Here is a 12,500-nt window from a genome sequence, read left to right on the forward strand (position 1 = left end):
CTATGTAGTCTTGTGGTATGACACACGCTTTCGGATCGGAGGGTTCTGGGTTCGAGCCTCGCTTGGCGCATAGTTGAGTCCCTGTAAAATGCTCTTTACTCACATTCTCTCTTCGTACTAAGGTGTAAAACGAGTACCTGGCCGTTAACAGCCTCGTCGCTGTCGAAAAAAAAAAAATGCAATATCGCCTAACAGGCGTCATCTCTCTTTCTACATGTTACGTGTTGCTGTTAGCCAGGAACCCATTGTAAAGCGCTTTGAGCACGTTTAGTGGATATTGCGCTATATAAAATCTCAAGTTAAATCTTAAGTTAGAGTTTATACCAGCCCCCTGTGTTCGTCTTTCTCGAAACAGGGTCTATTGTCAGGATTGCATTGGTCGCCATTTTGAAGAAATCTATAGATAGTATGCGCTTGGCTAAGAAGCTCATAACATTGCCATCCAGAAGTATAACGGACCAACACACAAAACTGTGTGTATCCATATAGTATGCGCTTGGCTAAGAAGCTCATAACATTGCCATCCGGAAGTATAACGGACCAACACACAAAACTGTCTGTATCCATGAACGTTTATAGTCGGGTTAATACAGTTCAGTGAGCATTACTCATAAAGGCGGATGGCAAAAAACAATAACAAAGACCTGAATGACGTCATCTTCGAACTATCTATACGTTAATCAAGGGACTGAACGGTGTAAAACGTCAAAATTAACTCCCCTTGTCATTTACCGCATACTCTATATAGAATACGTCGGATTTAGGCTGGCATCATCATCATCATCGTCATTGCCTTTTTCACCCTGGGTCAGGGTATAGGCCACAGACAAACAGGTTCCATCCTTCTCTATCCCGAGCCAACTTTTTTTTATCTCATTCCAGGTCTTACCACTTCTCTGTATATCAGCTTCTTTAATTCTTCTCCATGTTCCTCGTGGCCTTCCCCTTGATCTTCTGCCCTGAGGGTTCCAGTCCAATACTTTCTCAAAGCGCTTTACAAGGGGCACCTGGCCAACAGCAACACGTAACATATAGAACGGGACATGACGCCTGTTAGGCGATATTACTGATTTTTGTTTGGACAAAGACAACGCTGTTAACGGGCCAGGTACACCTGAGTACGGTGAGAGAATGTGAGTAAAGAGCCTTCTCCAAGGACTCAACTATGCGCCGAACGCGAGGCTCGAACCAACGACCTTCCGATCCGAAAGCGAGTGTCATACCACTAGACCACATAGCCGTACATGTCTTTATAAATTATATACAATAATAACATATAGACCCGGGCTGCCAACTTGAAAATTTTAAAAATCGTAGTTTCAAGGGAAAAAAAAGAAGAAGAAAAATGTCACTTTAAATAGCTAAAAGAAATAAATAATTTGCAATCAGAATGATCCAAAAATGCTCCAAAGTCTTGAATATATCTTCTGAGGAACAAAATTTTCCTTTTCAATAAGATTTATTGAGTCAAAGAAGCGAATGGAGTTATGTAGCTGGAGACAAAAATTCGAATATCTACTTACTTACTTACTTACTTACTTACTCTCCGAACCAGCGACCACCTGAGCTCTAGCCCTTCGGTCTTGTGCCATGACGTAGAAGTTAGACGTCTTTTGTAGTTGTTCCAGGTGACTATAAAGTGTATTACGTTACTGATGCTTGGATTTGGTGGGAGGAATGTGCATCTCAGGTCTTCAAGAGGTTGACATTCAAGAAAATTGGTGTGTTACTGTTTCATTGGGGTGTTGACATAGGGGCAGGAAGGGGATGTGTCTTTTGTAATTTTGCTTAAATGGTTGTTAAGCGGTATGTGTTGTGTTCTTAGTTGAAAGATGATGCTTTGCTGGTGTCTTCTGAGCTTATTTAGGCAATCAGTCTTTACAGGAGTGGTCATATGTGACCCTTCGTCTCAAAACGGTATTATGTCGGAACGAACCATATGCTTAAAAGCCAAATTAAATGTTAAACTGGTCAAAAATATAAATTGTTGGCATTAGCACCCTAAAATATGGTATCCATTCTCCTCAACAAAACATACCAACTCAACACAAGTCTGATATTTCTGGCTATAGATTAGATTCTCAATATCTTAGCCATCCCGACTTAATACCGTTTTGAAGCGAAGGGTCACATATGGGAAAACATACATCGTATTTCTACGAATTATTCGTAGTACTAGGTAGGTCTGATAAAGGCCTATAGTATCAATCTAGCCTAGGGCATTCATCATCATCATCATCATTGCCTTTTTCACCCTGGGTCAGGGTATAGGCCACAGACAAACAGTTTCCATCATCATCATCATCATCATTGCCTTTTTCACCCTGGGTCAGGGTATAGGCCACAGACAAACACTTTCCATCATCATCATCATCATCATTGCCTTTTTCACCCTGAGTCAGGATATAAGGCCACAGACAAACAGTTTCCATCCTTCTCTGTCCCGAGCTATCTTTTTAATCTCATTCCAGGTCTTACCACTTCTCTGTATATCAGCTTCTTTAATTCTTCTCCATGTTCCTCGTAGCCTTCCCCTTGATCTTCTGCCCTGGGGGTTCCATTCCAATACTTTCTTTGTTATAGTGGAGTCGTTCTTACTTAGCGTGTGTCCAATCCACCCCATCGTCTTCTTCCTATTTCCCCTCCCACTGGTTTCTGCTGTGTTCTTTTCCATACTTCTTCATTCTTCATGCCTAGGGCACTGGTACAAGTTTATCTAGGTCATCGCATCAATCTATGGAATAGCAGGTCGGATAATAATCGGTGATAATCAATTAAGTCAGTTTACTGTCCTACTCTGCCTGCTGGAAAGACGCATACTATTTAATTTAAAAATTTGGCCAGAAAACTCGTCCTTCAAATAATATATCGATCCATTTAAAAAACTCTCATCTTGTTCAAGAACTTTCAAAACTGGGACTTTAAGGAATATCTTGTGGGTCCCAGGTTTGAGAGTTTTTGTCGAGATGAGAGTCATTTAAATCGATTGATATTCGAAGGACGAGTTTTCTGGCCAAATTTTAAATATGTGTTTTTACAGAGTACGGCAATTAACTGGTTACGTTAGTTGATAGGGCTGTGTGTGTGTATCACATGTAATGATATCTTATAGATACTGACAATATATTGGTATTGTTATGTCATGTATTATTATTATTACTATTATTATTATTATTATTATTATTATTATTATTATTATTATTATTATTATTATTATTGTTATTATTATATTATTATTATTATTATTATTATTATTATTATTATTATTATTATTATTATCATATATTATTATTATTATTATTATTATTATTATTATTATTATTATTATTATTATTATTATTATTATTATCATTATATTATATTATTATTATTATTATTATTATTATTATTATTATCATTATTATTACTATCATTATTGTATCATTAAATCATAGCAACTCGCCTGTTGTCTCCTGACGAAGGTCAAAGGCCGAAACAGCGGTTGTCCAGGCATTAAATCTATTGTTGAATCGTTATTGGTTCAATATTATATTATAGAATTATTAAAACTATTATTATTGTTGTTAAAATGTTGTTGAGATGCTAAGCTGCTAAAAGCTGTGGGCTTTAAAAGTGATAATCGAAAATGAATATAACAGTTTAAAGAAAAAGAACTATATGCCAAACATGGAAAGTTTCGGGCTCAAAACTCTTCTTCATCAAGAACACCAAAAAAACCCAACAAAAACAACAAAAAAAAAACAAAAAAAAAAAAAAAAAAAACAAACCTTGAAACGACAACTGACTAGACGCTGCACAAGCCTTAAAAATGACGTCAAGCTGTACGCACTAGAGGGTTCTAGTGTCAGTAGAACCCTCTAGAACTTACAGCTTGACGTCATTTTTAAAGGTTTGTGCAGCGTCTAGAGAGTTTTCGTTAGTAGAGCTAGTGATTCCATTTGTTGACCTATTTAATACAACTCACGATTTGTTTTCTTTTGCGGCCAAAGACTTGTCTTTTGACGTCATTTTCTCGTCAGTGTCAGGCTATAAGTTCACGACGGATACTGTCAGGCTATAATATTATATTAACGATGGCTTCGCTGAGACTCTCTAATTCAAAGTTCAAAGGCATCGTAACTTCCAGCTCCTCCATCGGCTCGTCTGAATGACACCTACGATTTGACCACTTAACCGCCGTACTTCGCGAAGTCCCAGGTTTCAGAGTTTTCGCCAAGATAAGGATTATTATTTAAATCAATCTATGTTTTTGAAGGACGAGTTTTCAGGCCAACTTTTTTAATACATGTTTCCCCCCCCCCCCCCCCCCCCCCCCCCCAGAGTAAGGCAGTTAATTCTTGGTTAAATCCTAGATTCCATCTGACATTGTAATCTGTGTGATATTATCAACATCCAAGGGCAGGTAAGTGTTGGTAAAATCGTAAATTATCATCGTCCCCTTTCCAGATAAGACGAATAGAAAATGCTGCCGTTTTCTTGAAAAACCCATATTTAGAAATTTGGCCAGAAAACTCGTCCTTCAAATATCAATCGATTTAAATGACCCTCGTCTTAGCAAAAACTTTCAAACCTGGGACTTCGCCCGAAGTCCCAGGTTTGAAAGTTTTTGCTAAGACGAGGGTCATTTAAATCGATTGATATTTGAAGGACAAGTTCTCTGCCAAATTTCTAAATATGAGTTTTTCAAGAGTACGGCAGAAAGATGAATGTCACAGACTGTGGTCTTATCGAGTTATAAGATTGAATGCATCATTATTAATACGTTATAGAAGGAACGAAATTGACGTCACTCAGCTATTCGCTATTGTTTTTAGACTATAAACGTTATATATATATATATATATATATATATATATATATATATAATATATATTATATATATATATATCAACAACCTAATCCCTATTTTATTTGGGGGGGGGGGGGGCGTTGTTTACCCGAACCGATCAAAATAAGTAATAAATTTATTGTAGTAGATTGTCCAGCGTCAGAATAATAGATTCCTGATCTTTCAAGAGGACAAATATGTGAACGCCAATGAAGATGTGGACAAAGATGTGAACCTCATTGAAGATGTGGACAAAGATGTGAACGTCAATGAAGATATGGGCAAAGATGTGAACGTCAATGAAGATGTGGGCAAAGATGTGAACGTCAATGAAGATGTGGACAAAGATGTGAACGTCAATGAAGATATGGACAAAGATCTGAACCTCATTGAAGATGTGGGCAAAGATGTGACTGTCAATGAAGATGTGGACAAAGATGTGAACGTCAATGAAGATATGGACAAAGATCTGAACCTCATTGAAGATGTGGGCAAAGATGTGAACGTCAATGAAGATGTGGACAAAGATGTGAACGTCATTGAAGATGTGGACAAAGATGTGAACGTCAATGAAGATGTGTGCAAAGATGTGAACGCCAATGAAGATGTGGGCAAAGATGTGAACCTCATTGAAGATAGGGACAAAGATGTGAACGTCATTGAAGATGTGGACAAAGATGTGAACCTCATTGAAGATGTGGACAAAGATGTGAACGTCAATGAAGATATGGACAAAGATGTGAACCTCGTTGAATATGTGGACAAAGATGTGAACCTCATTGGAGATCTGGACAAAGATGTGAACGTCAATGAAGATATGGACAAAGATGTGAACGCCAATGAAGATGTGGGCAAAGATGTGAACCTTATTGAAGATATGGACAAAGATGTGAACCTCATTGAATATGTGGACAAAGATGTGAACCTCATTGAAGATGTGGACAAAGATGTGAACCTCATTGAATATGTGGACAAAGATATGAACCTTATTGAAGATATGGACAAAGATCTGAACTTCAATGAAGAGATATATACGCCGACTGAGGACGTGGAATAAGCCCACAGAAGCGAACGTCTCGGCCATATAATGTGAGTGACAATTTGTATTCTATTCCTCCAACATCGGAACAGAGAAGAGGATTCCTCCCTCACACAACTTAACAGCATACATCCCTGAAGAATCCATCTGTATACCAACGGATGGAGGAAACAATGTTGTGGGAGGAATAAACCAAATGATGTGAGAATAATAAATAATTCGCGCTCGAAGTGTTGGACACAACTAAGGGAAAGAATATCGGTGACAAACGCATTACCATAATGGAAGGAACAATACTGACGCCACTGCGCTCTTTGGTATTGATTTTATACAGCCATTTTAGTTGTTAGTTTTTACTAAATTATATCAATCAGCCATTTATAAACGTTCAAGGTTGCACATAGTTTTGTGTTGTGGTACGTCTTAACTGGCTGTAGGATGTTGTGAGTATTTTTACCTAAACGCATAGCATCAATAGCGTTAATATCTCCCCCCTCCCCCCTAAAAAAATTAAAAATAATTTCCTCATATTTGAGGGTGGGCGGAATGCGAATATTATTTTCTTTAAATCGAGTTGTGCCCCTTGTCAACGGAGTTTTGAATGTGTTTTCAATTTGGACAATAATGAAAAGAAAATGATCGGATAGAGCTGCTGTGTGTGTAGTTTGTGCAAACATGGAATGGGTTGGACAATTTTGTGTTTACCTTTCGTGACACCAGGAATAAAAGGCTGATGACGGGCCTTGTGTGAAAGTTGCAATTTAGAATAACAACAAAATCACAGGCACATTTGGTGGGTGCAAGAAAAAATAATAAAAAGAGACATAACACAGTGGTTGAAAGTTGAAACTGTATTGGCGTGATTGAAAGGGAATTTGTTACAAACGCGGTAAAATGAGAACAAAAAAAAATCCAACAAAAAACAAGAGAAAACACAAACAAAAAACAACAACAAAATGAACAAACAAAAGAAGCAAGTAAACAAACAACCCCCCCCCCCCAAAAAAAAAACAACCAAAAAACAACAAACAATAAACAATAACACAAACAAAAACAAAAGAAAAACAAAAACCAAACCAAAACAAAACAAATTCAAACAAAAAACAAACCAAAGATAAAAACAAAAACAAACAAACCCCCCCCCCCCCCAAAAAAACAAAACAAAAACAAACCCCAAACAACAACGTCAACCAAAACAAAACAAAAAACCCCAAACAAACAAACAAACAAACAAACAAAAAGTCCCAACAAATTATTTTAAATAACAGGTGAATTTTGCCGTGAACATTTTGGACACAGAGTACATCAGGGTCATGGAAGTCAAGAGTCATTTGGAAAAAGATCAATACAAAACCGTAGATGCACAATTATTGATTTTTATAAAATGAATGTGGCAAAATCTAAATCGATACAAAATCTCAAGTATTTTTAAAAATCGTATCAAGATCATTGTGTTTCTTTTATGATAATTTATTTTTCACTTCTTTCTCTCAAGATCTTAACAAATTCACAAGAGCTTGCAAATGACCGTGAAGTAAAATTAAGAGAAATAAAATGCTACAGTTTCTTACTTTTTAAATTTAAGTGTATTTTGTTTTATTTTTCAAAAGTTCTTCTTATCGATATATTCAATCGATGCTAAAGTTACGTATTGACGATCCGATATCGATATAATCATATCACTTTCATGACGATATTGCAAATCAAATCAAAATAAACCAATTAACTGTCGTACTCCGGAAAACACGTATTAATTTTTTAAAATTTGGCCAGAAAACTCGTCCTTCAAATATCGATCGATTTAAATGACCCTCATCTTGGTCAAAGTCCCAGGTTTGGGAATTTTTACCAAGATGTGTGTCATTTAAATCGAAGATATATGAAGGATGAGTTTTCTGGCCAAATTTTTAGATATATGTATTTTCAGAGCACGTGTGAAGGTGTGTCAAAAATTCCTTGTTGGGATTGGCCAAAAATCTACTGGTTAATGACAAGACTCCAATATCAAAATATGAAGCTCAAAGATCAAAACTTGAAAAGAAATTGTTGTTTAAAATCTCTCAATATTTCTTTTTATTTATCTAGTAATTTACTAATCTTCGTGTTGCCCTTTATCATTTATTTACCACGATTACGATTACGATTACGACGTAAAAATACAAGCTGACTACTGGCGTTACAATAAATATAAACAAAGAGTAGTGGAGATATCGAGTCTGTCCCTTCAACGATAAGGATTGATGGAGAACACGGAGCCCTCCGATTCCCTCTTTAACCATGGAACAACCGAACTCTGGAAAAAACAACAAATAACAAAAGCAAAAAAAAAAAAAAAAAAAAAAAAAAAAACCAACAAAAAAAAACAAACACCCCCCCCCCCAAAAAAAAAAACCCAAAAAAAAAAACAAAAAAACAAAAACAAAATAAAACAAACATAAACAAACAAACAAAACAAAACAAAAACAAAACAAACAGAGCAAAAAAAAAAAACCCAACCCCCCCCCCCCAAAAAAAAAAAAAAAAACCCCAAAAAAACCCAATAAATGCCAAAATAACAAACCGAACAGGATTTAAACAGTTTGGCCATAAGACTTATCCTTCAAACATCAATTGATTTATACGACCCTACTAATGTGAAAAACTTCCATCAAACCTGGGACTGAAGGAAGATGTCGTGAGGTCCAAGGTTTGAGAGTGTTTGCCAAAATGTGGGACATTTCAATAAATCGATATTTGGGGGACGAGTTTTCTGGCCAACGTTTTAAATACGCGTGTTTTCCCAGATTACGGCATATAACTGGCAAATGATTCGATTTATGAAATGAAATGATGTAAAATGAGTAAAAGCTAATATTATGATTTTCCGTTCGCAGATCAAACAAAGGGATGATTGTTGAATTCTCCTTGGTGATGTAGACTGAGAAAACACAATACCGTATAATATCGATAACGACATCGTATCGAGACTGGATCTCGCTTATCGCTGGTAGGCAGATCCTTCTTCTTCTTCTTCTTCTTCTTCTTCTTCTTCTTCTTCTTCTTCTTCTTCTTCTTCCTCTTCTTCTTCTTCTCTTCCTCCTGCTCATCCTCCTCCTGTACCTCCTCCCCCTTCTCCTCATTTCTTCTTCTTCTTTTTCTTTTCTTCTTCTTCTTCTTCTTCTTCTTCTTCTTCTTTTCTTCTTCTTCTTCTTCTTCTTCTTCTTCTTCTTCTTCTTCTTCTTCTTCCTCCTCCTGCTCATCCTCCTCCTCCTTTTCCTTTCTGAGTAGAAGGAAAGTACTAAGGTCCTCCCTCCCCCCCCCCTCTCTCTCTCTCTCCTCCCCACCCCCTCCCTTCTCTCTATTTAAATTTGGTGTCTTTTATTCTTTCTCTCTACATATTAACCCCCTTCACAATTCTCTCTCTCTTTCTCTCTCTTTCTCTCTCCACTCTCTCTCTCTCTCTCTCTCTCTCTCTCTCTCTTACATATATATATATATATATATATATATATATATATATATATATATATATATATATAATCCTCCAGCCTTCCGTTTCTTCAGCTCAGGCTTCCAGCTCGTGATGTGGCTTAAAGATAGTTAAGGTTGGAATGTAATGGCTGATGGCAGATAAAGTGTTTTTATTGTCCTGTCATTACCCAGGTCGGTCAGATGGCGAAGATTTTGGCACAGCCAACAATTATTGCTCGCGCGCACGCACACGCACATAGACTGATAGATGGATAGATAGACACAATTTATATAGGTATATAGACAGATGAGAATGGTGAGAAGATCATCGGATGGTTGAGACAAAAAGCAGTAAGTAGAAGAGGGAGAAAAGAGACAAATACAACTCAAATTCAAATGAATGGAAAGCAATGGGGTATGTTTGTGTGTCGAAGGTTTTGCAGGGGGGGGGGGGGGGGGGGGGGGGGGGGGGTGCACGAACAGAAACACGCATACATTGGTGAATAAATCAATCATGGATAAATGGATAGATAGATAAATAGATAGAAAGATAGATAGATGGATGGATAGATAAATAAATAGATAGATATGACAAAGAGTACAAGAACGTACGATAACTAAAGAACAAAGAACGGGAGAGGAAGACACAGAGATAGACAGATAGACAGATGGATATATATATATATATATATATATATATATATATATATATATATATATATATATAGACATAGAGAGATAGGAAGAGAGAGATAGATAGATAGATAGATAGAGAGAGAGAGAGAGAGAGAGAGAGAGAGAGAGAGGAGAGAAAGAGGAAGAGTGAGAGGGAGAGATAGGGAGGAGAGGGAGAGAGAGAGAGAGAGAAAGGGAGGAGAGAGAGAGAAAGAGAGAGAGAGAGAGAACGACAGAGAGAAAGACAGAGAGAGAGAGAGAGAGAGAGAGGGAGAGAGAGATAAAAAGAGATAGAGAGAAAGAGATAGATAGATAGATAAATAGAGAGAGAGAGAGAGAGAGAGAGAGAGAGAGAGCATCAGAAAGTAGAGACACACCCTTGCCACAAGTGATTAAAAAACGACGACGACGAAGATGATAATTCTGACGAGAACAATGATCACGTGATGTCATTAGGATATTGTGTTCGACAAAATCAACAACAACAAAGGAGAATGATGCGTGACTCGCACCCCCGGGGTTGAAAGGGGGGGGGGGGTTGTTTGTGAGGTGAGGATGAAACAGAGAGGAAGGTTGGTTTGGTGGGGAGAGGAGGGGGGGGGGGGATTTAATATGACCTGGAATCCGGTGATTTATTGAGGCCTTAGCGAGCGAGTCTCTGTGATGTTTGAAACCCCTTATATGTGCCAACAATGCTATACAGTGATAAAGAAACGGCTGATAGGATTGATTGTGCGGCTATGTGGTCTAGTGGTATGACACTCGCTCTCGGATCGGAGGGTCCTGAGTTCGAGCCTCGCTCGGCGCATAGTTGAGTCCTTGGAAAAGGCTCTTTATTCACATTCTCTCACCGTACTCAGGTGTAAAATGAGTACCTGGCCTTTAACAGCGTTGTCTTTGTCCGAAAATTGTAATATCGCCTAACAGGCGGCATGTCCCGTCCTACATGTTAAATGTTGCTGTTGACCAGGGACCCCTTGTAAAAGCGCTTTGAGCACATTTAGTGGATATTGCGCTATATAAAAGCTCAATTTTTTAATAACAATTGTTGGACTAAATAAAGTGGGAAAAGTGTGACGGCGTTTGAACCAATAGGTACCGGTTTGCACCCATTCCGTCGTCTAAGAACTAACTACACCATCGCCAAATCGTGAGATGCGTTCGGTTTTTGAGGTTAGTGTAACCTACTAAAGTGTTTATGTTGGTTCGGGCCAAAAGTGTTTAGTATGCTTTTTAAAAATTATTTTTTGGGGGGGGGGGGGGGAGATGAGGTTGTAAATAAATAAATAAATGAATTTATAAATAAATGAATTTATAAATAAATAAATAAATAAATAAATAAATATAAATAAATAAATAAATAAATAAATAAATAAATAAATAAATAAATGAATAAATAAATAAATAAATGAATGAATGAATAAATAAATAAAGAAGATAACAAGATCGCTTCATGGGTTGGAATCGACGTGAACAAATATTATACAGATCTGACATCCCAACGCCATTCATTGAGACTTCCATTACAACAATGCGTCCATAATATATTGAGTTATCAGACCTGTGAATAAGTGCACGTCGGTTTCAATCACTGCCATACGAGGAGAGATTAATAACTTGTTATCTCCAAAATTAAATATACAGAAGATTTCGTGGGCATTTAATTCAGTAGTACAAAATTGTGTAGTGGATTAGATAGATAACATTAAAAAAAAAACAACACTTTCTGACGGTACTTTTACGAGACGTCTATATTCAAAAATTCATATTTTTCACGACATAATATTATGTGACCCTTCGCCTCAAAACGGTATTAAGTCGGGGTGGTTAAGATGTTGAAAATTGAATTTATAGCCAGAAATATCAGACTTGTGTTAAGTTTGTATGATTTATTGAGGAGAATGGATACCTTATTTAGGGTGCTAATGCCAACAAAATATATTTTTGACCATTTTAACATTTAATTCCGCTTTTAAGCATTTGGTTCGTTCCGACATAATACCGTTTTGAGACGATGGGTCACATATGTAGGACTAAAATTGATTCTTCTTTCCGCAGCGGATAAGGAACCATGTTTTCTAACAGACTCAGGTACCAATTCACTACTGGGTAGACAGGGGGGAATTAGAAAAAAAAACCCCTCTCGATTGCACCCGGGATAGAAATAGATCTCGGTCCCTTTGCGTGTGAAGCGAGTGCTCTACCAACTGAGCTATCGGGACCCGATATTTTTCCCTATTGTAGAGTAGAGCTGCCTACTTGAATTTTTGTTAAATCGTAGTTTCAAAGTGAAAAAAACAAAAAACAACATTCACTTTAAATAGCTTTAGAGATAAATAATTTGCCGTTGTAGTAGTAGTCGTAGTAGTAGTAGTAGTAGTAGTAGTAGTAGTAGTAGTAGTAGTAGTAGTAGTAGTAGTAGTAGTAGTAGTAGTAGTAGTAGTAGTAGTAGTAGTAGTAGTAGTAGTAGTAGTAACAAATGCCCCAAAGTCCTAAATAATAATATAG

The 12,500-nt window shown here is 37.0% G+C and overlaps 1 protein-coding gene across 3 annotated transcripts in view; it reads right to left on the reverse strand.

The window, feature by feature from the left end:
* Positions 1-12,500, reverse strand: part of LOC144964328 (slit homolog 2 protein-like) — a 242,125-nt gene that overhangs the window by 219,647 nt on the left and 9,978 nt on the right. The window lies entirely within an intron of this gene.

Source organism: Berghia stephanieae, chromosome 2 (assembly GCF_034508935.2).
Source record: "Berghia stephanieae isolate SIO BIC M18660-M18661 chromosome 2, UCSD_Bste_1.3, whole genome shotgun sequence".
NCBI classification, from domain to species: domain Eukaryota; kingdom Metazoa; phylum Mollusca; class Gastropoda; order Nudibranchia; family Aeolidiidae; genus Berghia; species Berghia stephanieae.